Source organism: Pristiophorus japonicus, chromosome 16 (genome assembly GCF_044704955.1).
Source record: "Pristiophorus japonicus isolate sPriJap1 chromosome 16, sPriJap1.hap1, whole genome shotgun sequence".
Lineage (NCBI taxonomy): Eukaryota > Metazoa > Chordata > Chondrichthyes > Pristiophoridae > Pristiophorus > Pristiophorus japonicus.
In genome coordinates, this window is record NC_091992.1 from 13,956,949 (window position 1) to 13,970,200 (window position 13,252).

A 13,252-nucleotide genomic window follows, 5' to 3' on the forward strand; every position below is an offset into this window, starting at 1 on the left:
GGAATTGATGGGATTGAAGGCCGATAAATCCCCAGGGCCTGATGGACTGCATCCCAGAGTACTTAAGGAGGTGGCCTTGGAAATAGCGGATGCATTGACAGTCATTTTCCAACATTCCATTGACTCTGGATCAGTTCCTATCGAGTGGAGGGTAGCCAATGTAACCCCACTTTTTAAAAAAGGAGGGAGAGAGAAAACAGGGAATTATAGACCGGTCAGCCTGACCTCAGTAGTGGGTAAAATGATGGAATCAATTATTAAGGATGTCATAGCAGCGCATTTGGAAAATGGTGACATGATAGGTCCAAGTCAGCATGGATTTGTGAAAGGGAAATCATGCTTGACAAATCTTCTGGAATTTTTTGAGGATTTTTCCAGTAAAGTGGACAAAGGAGAACCAGTTGATGTGGTATATTTGGACTTTCAGAAAGCTTTCGACAAGGTCCCACACAAGAGAATAATGTGCAAAGTTAAAGCACATGGGATTGGGGGTAGTGTGCTGACGTGGATTGAGAACTGGTTGTCAGACAGGAAGCAAAGAGTAGGAGTAAATGGGTACTTTTCAGAATGGCAGGCAGTGACTAGTGGGGTACCGCAAGGTTCTGTGCTGGGGCCCCAGCTGTTTACATTGTACATTAATGATTTAGACGAGGGGATTAAATGTAGTATCTCCAAATTTGCGGATGACACTAAGTTGGGTGGCAGTGTGAGCTGCGAGGAGGAGGATGCTATGAGGCTGCAGAGTGACTTGGATAGGTTAGGTGAGTGGGCAAATGCATGGCAGATGAAGTATAATGTAGATAAATGTGAGGTTATCCACTTTGGTGGTAAAAACAGAGAGACAGACTATTATCTGAATGGTGACAGATTAGGAAAAGGGAAGGTGCAACGAGACCTGGGTGTCATGGTACATCAGTCATTGAAGGTTGGCATGCAGGTACAGCAGGCGGTTAAGAAAGCAAATGGCATGTTGGCCTTCATAGCGAGGGGATTTGAGTACAGGGGCAGGGAGGTGTTGCTACAGTTGTACAGGGCCTTGGTGAGGCCACACCTGGATATTGTGTACAGTTTTGGTCTCCTAACTTGAGGAAGGACATTCTTGCTATTGAGGGAGTGCAGCGAAGATTCACCAGACTGATTCCCGGGATGGTGGGACTGACCTGTCAAGAAAGACTGGATCAACTGGGCTTGTATTCACTGGAGTTCAGAAGAATGAGAGGGGACCTCATAGAAACATTTAAAATTCTGACGGGTTCAGACAGGTTAGATGCAGGAAGAATGTTCCCAATGTTGGGGAAGTCCAGAACCAGGGGTCACAGTCTGAGGATAAGGGGTAAGCCATTTAGGACCGAGATGAGGAGAAACTTCTTCACCCAGAGAGTGGTGAACCTGTGGAATTCTCTACCACAGAAAGTAGTTGAGGCCAATTCACTAAATATATTCAAAAGGGAGTTAGATGAAGTCCTTACTACTCGGGGGATCAAGGGGTATGGCGAGAAAGCAGGAAGGGGGTACTGAAGTTTCATGTTCAGCCATGAACTCATTGAATGGCGGTGCAGGCTAAAAGGGCTGAATGGCCTGCTCCTGCACCTATTTTCTATGTTTCTATGTTTCTATACAAAGATGTAGGGGCCGAAATTGTCCTCCACCCCAAACATGGCACATGTACTGTAATTTAAGATTTTCAGGTCTTTGTTGATTTTTTCTGGTCAGGGCGGTGTTGCTGTCGTCAGCGGGGCGGAAGTGCGGGCAGGTCGGAACGGCCGTCGCTCTGAGTCATCAGCGCTGCGCTGATGACATCAGCATGACGCAGACGAGCCTCGTCACACTGACTCATCACAAAGTCCCTCCCCTTCAGTTAAAGGGGAGGGCTGCTGCGAACTCTGCAGCCACTTTAGTGGCAAACACTGGGCCACCAGGGAGAGTTTCGGCCAGGCCAGCGGCCCGGTACCCAAGAGAGGGTGTCAGACTGCCTGTTGGCGGCCCGGCCAAACCCGTGGTCACCATCATTGGGCCGACCTGGCAGTCGGCCAACAATTAAAATAAAATGACGACCGCGGCAGTGCACCTACCCCTTTATGGACGGACGCGCTGCCCAGGCACAAGAAGCTTCCCACCGGGGAAAGCTGTCGGGGCCACCCGTGCGGTGGACGATCCGCTCACGGAAAGGGGGTCGCCGTCGGTCAGTAAGGAGTCGGTGCGTGCCCGATGGAGCGGGAAGATGGCCGGAGCGGTTCTGTACACCGCTCCAAAAGTAACGGAGGGCAATTTTCAAAATGTCGTCCCCTTCGCGCCGAACGAGTAGTGAGTCCTTACCACTATTTCTACCCCGTAAGGTCTGGTCAGCGTCAGGTGGAGTCAGGTTAGACAAAATTTCGAGGTCACACATAGATGCTGAGTGGGCGGGGGCCTTCGTGTGTGGCTGCACTGAAGAGCGGTGAGGAGATTTAGCGAACTGCTTAGAATATGGCCAGGTGGGAGAACAATTAATTAAAATCATTAAAAATACAAAGCTAAAACGAAAGGTGGAAAAAAAATTGGCTGCTTTATGTGGTCTTGTGGGATCTCAATGGTTCATGATGCCATGGACCAAACAGCAATATGATCTTGTATTACAGATCTTTGATATTACAAACACAAAATTCTAATTCATTTTATAATAATCCTAGGCAACAGGGGTGGTGTGGTGGGGGAGGAAGAAGTACCTTTAAGTGTTTTTCATTCAGTGTGAGGGAAGGTGCTGGTTAGGGATTTTCTATTTAGGTGGTGGGGGTTGTTAATCGTGGGCGAGTTTGCCACAGCGGAAGGGTGGCGGGGAATTTGTGAGTATGGAATTTGCCTCTGTGGGGGAGTTCAGCAGCGTCTGTTTTTCCAGTTGGCAGGGGTCAACTGTTCCGAACGGGATTCTTTTAATCTAGAATAGGAAGCTAGGTCCGTCTGGGGGTTTCAGTCTGTGCTTGGGGAGAAGGGATTTTGACTGTTAGCTTACAGTCAGCAGGTGGGGGTCGTGGGATCACGGCCGGGGGTGGGGGGGGGAGAGCGGTTGGGGGGGTTGGTGATGAGGAGTCACCAGGTAAATGAATGTGGCTTGCTCCATTAGGAAATTGGTGATTTTTCTCTTTGCATGCATGGGGCGGGGGGAGGGGGAGGGGAGAGGATTTATCTGGTGTCTGAGTTTGAGGGGGGGGTGGAAAGGCATATATGAGTTGCCAGTGGGGCCGGCCTTGCCCTTGCGGTCCCCAGAAACTTGTAGTATCAAGTTCGATTGGCAGGTTAGGAGTTTGTTAAGCTGTCTAGTTGCAAGCTGAATTCAGACATGGCCACCCACCAATGCCAAATTAAGCCGGTTAAGTAACTGACCTTATGTCACATAATGCTCTACTCACTGCACCACCTACAAGTGAAATACTTTTAGAATGTTGTGCCACAAACCTTTTTATCATTCAAATTGGGCAGGAGCTCTATAGTAGTTCAGTTGCACAGGGTCAATCCCCTTCTGCATCAAGTATTATGATATAATTATTTTCTGCATCTGAATTAACCATCGGGATTACTGTAGTATCAGGCTTTGCTTCTTTCTACATTTAAGAATCGCTTGATAATCCTCATTACTATCAAATACACATTCAAGGCAAGTGGTGGAACTTTGCATAACTAAAGGGCAATTTAAAGAAAATTATATCAGCATGAAAGAGCTATTAGCACTATGAAAATATAAGTTACTGTATAAAGATGGATTCTTGCCAGCAGCATATTAGAAAACTGAATGACTCCACATCTCCCAGATATATCTCAAAGCTTTACATGCATTGTACTATTTTGAAGTGCAAGTTACTGTTAAGAAGGCAAACATAGCAGACATTTTGTGTACAGCATGTTCCAACAAACAGCAATGAAATGAATGACCAGATAATCTGATCCTGATGCTGTTAGTTGCAGAGTGAATAATGCACTACAAGATGCAGCACGAGCCGGTCCGGGAGGGCGACGGCTGTGAAGAGGGCGACTGAATTGGACGTCACCATAATCCAGGTCGCTGATTGGAGTGTGGGCAGGTACAGCAGGAGTGGCGAGGTCGGGACGAAGGAGCGACAAGATCGGGGCGATTGCAGAGCAACGTGATCGGGGCCTAGGAGAGGCGTGAGTTCGGGGCCCAGAAGAGGCGAGGGCCCAGGGGCAGCATGGGTCAGCGCAAACTGCGATATGTGTACGCACTGGGTCCGTGCAGCAGAGTTGGTCTCCAGTCGCCTTGGTTAATCCATGCCACTGAACCAAGACCTAGCTCTGTCAAGCCCGTGTGGTGGCTGGTGTGCAATGGCCACCACACATTAAAAAAATCCACGCATAGGCATCTTCCACCCTTCAACATGCAGTTCGGGACCTGGAATATTAGGTCCTTCATTGAAACACCGGTGTACTCATCCCTTTTTGGTATGGAAGCAAGTCATCCTCGATACAAGGGACCGCCTGAGAAGGAAAAAGAAGGAATAGTGCAAAGGATCTAAATCACCAGAACAAATAGGTTGTAATCTCTGACGGTATGTCTGATAATGCAGCACTCCCTCAGTACTACACTAGAGTGTTGGCCTAGATGCTCACATCCTGCGGGGAATCTTGAACCTATGGGCTTTCTTTTGCAGTGATTGTTTTACAACTGAGTGGCTTGCTGGGTCACTTCAGAGGGCATTAATATCAATCATATAGCGTGCGACTGGAGTCACGTCTCGGTCAGATGGCAGATTCCTTTCCCTCAAGGACCTCAGTGAACCAGTGGGGTTTTTATGACAATCCAGCAGCTTTCATAGTCATTTTTCTTGGCGCCAGCTCAAAAATGACCAGAATTATTAAATTCAATTTCACAATTTGCTATGGCAGAATTTGAACTTATGACCTTAGGTTGTTTGTCCAGTACTATATATCATTACACTAGCTTACCCAGTATTCTTCTGTTGCCCTGCTCAGTCCAAAATATCCTGCATTTTCACCTGTCGTGAAGCTGGACTAAATGTCTACCTTTGTAATTCATTAGCACGGTTAGTAGAAATACTTTATTAAAAACCAATTGAGGAAAGCTGATCAGTAATACCAGCCAATTGCTATAAATGTATGCACACTGGTAAAACATATTTCTGTTCTAATATTTTAAATCAAGTTGCTGGGTTTTATATCAAGTGGAAACCAGTGGATGTGGTGTATTTGGACTTCCAGAAGGCATTTGACATGGTGCCACATAAAAGGTTACTGCACAAGATAAAAGTTCACGGGGTTGGGGTAATATATTAGCATGGATAGAGGATTGGCTAACTAACAGAGAACAGAGAGTCAGGATAAATGGTTCATTCTCAGGTTGGCAACCAGTAACAATGGGGTGCCGTAGGGATCAGTGCTGGGACCCCAACTATTTACAATCTATATTAATGACTTGGAAGAAGGGACTGAGTGTAATGTAGCCAAGTTTGCTGACGATACAAAGATGGGAGGAAAAGCAATGTGTGAGGAGGATACAAAAAATCTGCAAAAGGACATAGACAGGCTAAGTGAGTGGGAAAAATTTTGGCAGATGGAGTATAATGTCAGAAAGTGTGAGGTCATGCACTTTGGCAGAAAAAAAATCAAAGAGCAAGTTATTATTTAAATGGAGAAAGATTGCAAAGTGCCGCAGTACAGCAGGACCTGGGGGTACTTGTACATGAAACACAAAAGGATAGTATGCAGGTACAGCAAGTGATCAGGATGGCCAATGGTATCTTGGCCTTTAAAGGGAATGGAGTATAAAAGCGGGGAAGTCTTACTACAGCTATATAAGGTATTGGTGAGGCCACACCTGGAATATTGCGTGCAGTTTTGGTTTCCATATTTACAAAAGGATATACTTGCTTTGGAGGCAGTTCAGAGAAGGTTCACTAGGTTGATTCCGGGGATGAGGGGGTTGACTTATGCAGAAAGGTTGAGTAGGTTGGGCCTCTACTCATTGGAATTCAGAAGAATGAGAGGTGATCTTATCGAAATGATTGAGTAGACTGGGTCTTTACTCGTTGGAGTTCCGAAGGATGAGGGGTGATCTTATAGAAACATTTAAAATAATGAAAGGGATAGATAAGATAGAGGCAGAGAGGTTGTTTCCACTGGTCGGGGAGACTAGAACTAGGGGGCACAGCCTCAAAATACGGGGGAGCCAATTTAAAACCGAGTTGAGAAGGAATTTCTTCTCCCAGAGGGTTGTGAATCTGTGGAATTCTCTGCCCAAGGAAGCAGTTGAGGCTAGCTCACTGAATGTATTCAAGTCACAGATAGATAGATTTTTAACTAATAAGGGAATTAAGGGTTATGGGGAGTGGGCGGGTAAGTGGAGCTGAGTCCACGGCCAGATCAGCCATGATCTTATTGAATGGCGGAGCAGACTCGAGGGGCTAGATGGCCTACTCCTGTTCCTAATTCTTATGTTCTTATGAAATGTATAAGATTATGAGGGGGCTTGACAAGGTGGATGCAGAGAGGATGTTTCCACTGATGTGGGAGACTAGAACTAGAGGGCATGATCTTAGAATAAGGGGCTGCCCATTTAAAACAGAGGTGAGGAAAAATTTCTTCTCTCACAGGGTTGTAAATCTGTGGAATTTGCTGCCTCAGAGAGCTGTGGAAGCTGGGACATTGAATAAATTTAAGACAGAAATAGACAGTTTCTTAAATGATAAAGGGTTATGGGGAGTGGGCGGGGAAGTGGAGCTGAGTCCATGATCAGGTCAGCCATGACCTTATTGAATGGCGGAGCAGACTCAAGGGGCTGTATGGCCTTCTCCTGTTCCTATTTCTTATATTCTTATTAATTAAACTAGAAGGTGTTTGATTCTGTACCTGGCTATAATTTAAACTTTAATCCCTGCTAATGAGATTTTCAAACCAGCAGATATAATTTAATAGAGATCAAAGAAAGCTTCTTCATATAATGATGTAGGACATACCAAAGTGCCTTCTACATTTACAATCGCACAGACTGAAATATTTGATAATGATGATTTGATTAAAGTTGAATCCAGAAAGAAAGCTCCTGGACACATGGGGCTGGATTTTCGGCGACTTTGCGACCAGGTTTTCGCCACGATTTGACCCTCCGTGGCGAAAACCCAGTCACCCCGCGGGATCTTCGGGTACCTCTTTGCAGCAGCGCTTTCAAGTAAAACGACGTGCAACGCCGCGGATTGTGTTACCGTCAGACTTTCGGTATTCTCCCGACCCTTATGCTGCGCCCAGAATACCGACAGGGTCAAACCTGTCAGTGCAGCCCTGCCTGCAGCAGTAAGTGTGAACACCTGCAAAGAGTATTTATTTTTTAATTATTTTTCAGCGATTTAGTAAGTAAGGATTTTTGATTGTTCTGTGAATGTTTTTTGCAAATTTTTTTTGTTTCCCCCCCCCACCCCCAAGCCTCTCTCACAGCACAACTAAAGTTGCTGAAACTCACGGTTTGCACCGCCAATCCTCGTGCAATGCCGACTTTACCGCAGACATAAAGGCCAGAAGTTAGGCCTAAAAACAGTAGCCCAGCAAAAATGGTAATTTTGGCATAAAACTATAATTTTCGCCGAAAACCAAAAATCTAGCCCAAAGGGTTGTATGTGGTGCACACTGCCCTGGAGGATCATGGTACATCAGTCATTGAAGTTTGGCATGCAGGTACAGCAGGCGGTGAAGAAGGCAAATGGCATGTTGGCCTTCATAGCTAGAGGATTTGAGTAAAGGAGCAGGGAGGTCTTACTGCAGTTGTGCAGGGCCTTGGTGAGGCCACATCTGGAATATTATGTTAGTTTTGGTCTCCTAATCTGAGAAAGGACATTCTTGCTATTGAGGGAGTACAGCGAAGGTTCACCATATTGATTCCCGGGATGGCAGGATTGACATATGAGGAGAGACTGGATCAACTGGGCTTGTATCCACTGGAGTTCAGAAGAATGAGAGGGAATCTCATAGAAATATATAACATTCTGATGGGATTGGACAAGTTAGAGGCAGGAAGAATGTTCCCGATGTTGGGGAGTTCCAGAACCAGGGGTCACAGTCTAATAATAAGGGGTAAGCCATTTAGGACCGAGATGAGGAGAAACTTCTTCACTCAGAGAGTGGTTAACCTGTGCAATTCTCTACCTCAGAAAGTTGTTGAGGTCAGTTCGTTAGATTAAGAGGGAGTTCGATATGGCCCTTACGGCCAAAGGGATCAAGGGGTATGGAGAGAAAGCAGGAAAGGGGTACTGAGGTTGAATGATCAGCCATGATCTTATTGAATGGCGGTGCAGGCTCGAGGGGTCGAATGGCCTGCTCTTGCACCTAATTTCTATGTTTCTATAGGCTCAATTGAGGTATTTAAAAAAGGAGATAAATATAAATATGAAGAGTTAGAATGGCTAAGAAATTGACAAATGGCCTACTCCTGTTCCTATATTCTGCTAATATCTTATTTTAACCTCCACTTGCGGAATAAAGGGGAAATTGGATAGTAAGTTATTGAATACAGAATTCAACTCACTTTTCAGCAAGAACTTTGCAACCCCCTTGCAGCTATCATATTTATTAGTTATTCAATGTGCTTTGTACCTAGGATAACTTCCATATGCATGTTTTAATATATCATAAATATAGTATATAATTTGGTAAATAGCACAAATGAGCACTACATCTGACTAAGCGTTACAGCCGAGGTCAGATCTCCCGTGATCCTTCTGTGATTGCTCACTGTGATGTGAATCTTCACCATTCACAGGTAGTTTCTCATGAAGGGCTTAGATAGAGTAAATAAAGAGAAACTGTTTCCAATGACTGAAGGGCCAATAGGCAGAGGGCACAGATTGAAGGTGATTGGCAAAAGAACCCATAGGTGACATGAGAAAAAAGTTTTTTACGCAATGCGTAGTTAGGATTTGGAATGCACTGCCTTGATAGGGCGGTGGATACAGATTTAGTAGTAGCTTTCAAAAGGGAATTGGATAAATACTTGAAGAAGAAGAAAATTGCAGGGATATGAAGAGAAGGGGAGTGGGACTAACTGGATTGCTCTTCGAAAGGACTGGCACAGACTCGATGGGCCGAATGGCCTCCTTCATAGCTGTACTATTCTATGATTCTATGCTACTTGTGTCAACCCCTTGAGACACTGTCACTATGATAATGGGGAGAAAAGAGTAAGCTTTTCAGCAGGTTGAACCTGCTTTATCTGCTGATGGAGTTAAAGGTACTCCCAGTCTCATTTTAATCTCCCCTGTAATAACTGAGTTGAAATGCTTACTAAGCATCTCTGCTATTCCCTTACTCTCAAGTAATCGGTCTTCCTCCTTTGACTATCCTTTTATTTCTTATCTGTTTATAAAAGCCCTTGCTATTTTCCTTCTTGATGAGCACTAGCTTTCTTTTATATTCCTTCTTTTCCTTCCTAATCTACCCCTTTGCCTCCCTTCTATACTTTTTATATTTCTCACAATTTCCTTCTGCATAATTCCCCCATGTTCATCATCGGCCTCTTTTCTGAACCTTATTTTTTGCTCTAATCTCTCTATTTCCCCATGGAACCCCAACTGTTGGTATATCCCTTTAACTCCTCGTCAGAATGTATTTAACTATCTCCCGCTGATGGCCCACTATTTAATCTGACATTTTGTTCTAACTAGTTGTCTGGGTTAGATTCCCTCTCATCCCAGTGAAATTTGCTCATTTCTTGTACGGAATTTTGGACATTTTGGTATGCATCTGGCTAGTTTATTTATTTTTGGGGCAGGGTTGGTTCCATATCCATTGGTTGCTGTTCAGTACCCTGTATATGTATATTTTTAAATAATTCCCAAAAATAGTTATTGATTTAGAAATACTACTGCATTCAAAGTTAATTCTTCTTGTGATAAGACTAAGTAAGGAGCAGCATCTGACGTGACTGTTGTCACTGCTGTTTAGTAACTTCCTTTGTGGCCTTTGCTTACCACCCACATGGCAGAGCTGCTGTGAACTGACAGACACTGACCCCGCAATAGCCTCCAACAAAGGTTTGATGCTGTTACCTCTTAAATTACTTGCCACTTATCTCAAAACAGACAGCACTGCAACCAAGGTGGTCCACAGACACTGAATAAAAGGAAATCTACCATCATGATTGGCTCATCCAACTTCCCAGCTAGAGAGCAAATCTTATTGCAGAACGAGGGGGAAAAAAGTTTTTTAAAAATACAGTACCCCTTACATTTAATACATTTCCTGACCAAGATTTTAGAAACAAAATGTACAAAAAACGGAACCAAAAAGAAAATGTCTAAATAAATATTTATCCCTCAATCAACATAACAAAAACAGATTATCCGATCATTAGCACATTGCTGTTTGTGGGAGCTTGCTGTTCCCTACATTACAACAGTTACTACAGTTCAAAAGTACTTCATTGGCTGTAAAGCGCTTTGGGACTTGAAGGGAGCTCTATAAATGCAAGTCTTTCCTTTTTTCTTTTGCATCAGAAATTTGCCTTCTCCTCTACCTCAAATATTGCTCCATTAGGCTCAGACTGAGGGAAAGCACACAGAGACTGGCAAGAGCAATCAGAAATCCAACCAAATCCATGAATATCAGTGGGAAGCGGACAGACTTAATGGTGAACACCTTAAATGCAGTTATACTGTAATTTTTGCTTTGAACTGAAGTCGGTTTTGAGTCTGTATCAACATGAAAAATACAACTTGGATTTCAGATCACAAGTGCGCTAAAGGCAAGCTGCATCCAAGAGGCCCTTTCACACACTGGTCTGAGTTCACGTCTGTGGACTACCTGGAGATTTAAAAAACTTACTATTTAATTTCTTAAATGCTAGAAGAAAGTGGATGCTGCTGCTCTTTCCAAATGTTAAATGTGAGTGGCAAATGGAGCAGAATCCACTGTGTTGAAGCACATGTTCTCAATGCACTTGTTTCCAGTCAGATTGAAGTTTGTCTGCAAATATAACAAAAGCCTGCCGACTGTACATCACAGCACCCAGATCCTATTTCAGATCGGTAGCTGCAGTATAACTACAACCTTAGCTAATGCGTTTGGAGGATATCTGCTCCACTGTTGGAGGAAATTGAAGATTAACAAGGGTAAAATAGGAGCGTTTAGTCTATAATTATCCTAAATACACTATTTGAGATGAACCTCTTTAACGTGGGTACACAGGTAGGAGTAAGCACTTAACATTCATAGTAGCTAAACAACAGCTTGGCTCAGTGGTAACACTCATGCTTCTGAATCAGAAAGCTGCAGATTCAAATTCCACCCTATACATAATCTAAGCTGATACTTCAGTGGAGTAATGCTTTGTCCTTTGGATGAGATGTTAAACGGAGGCCCCATCCACCCCATTCAGGAGCTACCAGATACCAGGGTACTACTTGAAGGAGAGCAGAAGAATTACTGTGGTGTCCCACACCACTGTTTGTGGTATCACGTTGTATGCAAATTTACTGCCATGTTTATCTACATAACAGTGACTACATGTCAAAAGCATTTTGTTAGCTGTGAAGTGCTTTGAGATGTGAAAGATGTTAAAAAGAGAAAGTTATTTTCTTTTTCTTACCAGTAGAGCTTCATCTATTTTAAAAGGCGCAAAGGCTATCTGGATGGCTAGTTCTATCAGGGTTATGATCCCAAACTTTACTTAGATGCTTGCCAGTCTAGTACATTATTACACTAATTCTAACGTGGAATTTTATGCACTTCTGGACCAAAGTAAGTGCACCAGCAGTTGTTTCCGAATCTTACTGGTAGAGATGCTACATTTTTCTAATGGAGATTTTACCAATTCACACCACCTTAACAGATGCATAGCACACATGGTGTGAGAAAGTAGGATGAAGGTATAAAATAAAAGCAGAAAATGCTGGTGCATCAGCATCCAGAACGAGAAAAGACGACTAACGCTTTGAGTGTCGACCATTCTGGGGATGACAATGTGTTAATATGCTGATAAGTAGCAGCAGCATTGAACATCGTGAATTAGCGTCATTTGATGAACATGTCGGTAAGAAAATGCTGTCCGTCATTTGAAATGTGAATCCCGATTTTAATCTAACCCACCCAGTGGGAACAGGGTGGGATCGGGTCAGACCCTTTTTAAATCATGTCTGGTTTTACTCTCCTTTAAAAAATCAAAAGAGTAAAATTGGGTGGGGTGTAACATGGGCGTCTGATCCTGTTCCCGTTGGGTGGGTTAGGCTTTCACTCAACTGGAAAGATTTGTATATTTTAGGTTTGCAGCAAATAATAAAATATTGAGGTGTTTCTTTTTGTCTGCTTTTCATCATACACTTCAATTTAGGAGCGTAGGATAGGATTCACTCGTTTCAAAATATGTTTATGAAACTTACATTTCTATAGAGTTCATAACAGACAACAAAACATCTCATGTTTTACAAGTCAATGGATACTGAGTGGATACAGAGCTAGAAGATCAACAACAACTTGTATTTATATAGCGTCTTTAACATAGTAACATGTCCCAAGGTGCTTCACATGAGTGTTACAAGACAAAAGATTTGACACCGAGCCACATAAGGAGAAATTAGGGTAGGTGACCAATAGCTTGGTCAAAGAGGTAGGTTTTAAGGAGCTTCTTAAAAGCAGAAAAGAGAGGTAGAGAGGCGGAGAGATTTAGGCAGGGAGTTCCAGAGCTTAGGGCCTTGGCAACTGAAAGCATGGCCACCAATGGTGGAGCGATTATAATCAGGGATGCTCAAGAGGCCAGAATTAGAGGAAGGCAGATATCTTGGGGGGGTTGTGGAGCTAGAGGAGATTACAGAGAAAAAAGGAGAAAAAGTATGGTTGAAGAGAAGATAAGAAAATCTTTGAAAACAAGGAGGCAAGTATCAAAATGTAAATATTGAAGAAGGAAGTTCCAAAGGGCAAGGCCAAGTGGCCGAAGGAGCAGCCACCAATGGTGAAGCAGAGGGAATGGGAAAGGAAAAATAGGCTGGTGTTGGAGAACCAGATGGTGTGTGCAGGGATGTAGAGCCCGAGGAGATCACAGTAGCAGGGTAGAGTGAGTAAATGGAAGGAACTGAAGGTAAGTATAGGTACAAGAATCTTAAAATCAATTCTCTGGGACAAGGCACACCAATTGGTGCTTGGCAAAGACATGGATAATGTGGATGGGCTGCGGCAACTTATAGTTTATGAACGGTAAAAGCAGGGATGCTGGCAAGGAAAATGTTGGGGGGAAAAACAGATGCGAGGTTTTTGAAGTACGGATTAG

General features: G+C 43.7%; 1 long non-coding RNA gene across 2 annotated transcripts in view; it reads right to left on the reverse strand.

Moving 5' to 3' along the window:
- LOC139226336 (uncharacterized) overlaps positions 1–13,252 on the reverse strand; it is a 161,393-nt gene that overhangs the window by 132,348 nt on the left and 15,793 nt on the right. The window lies entirely within an intron of this gene.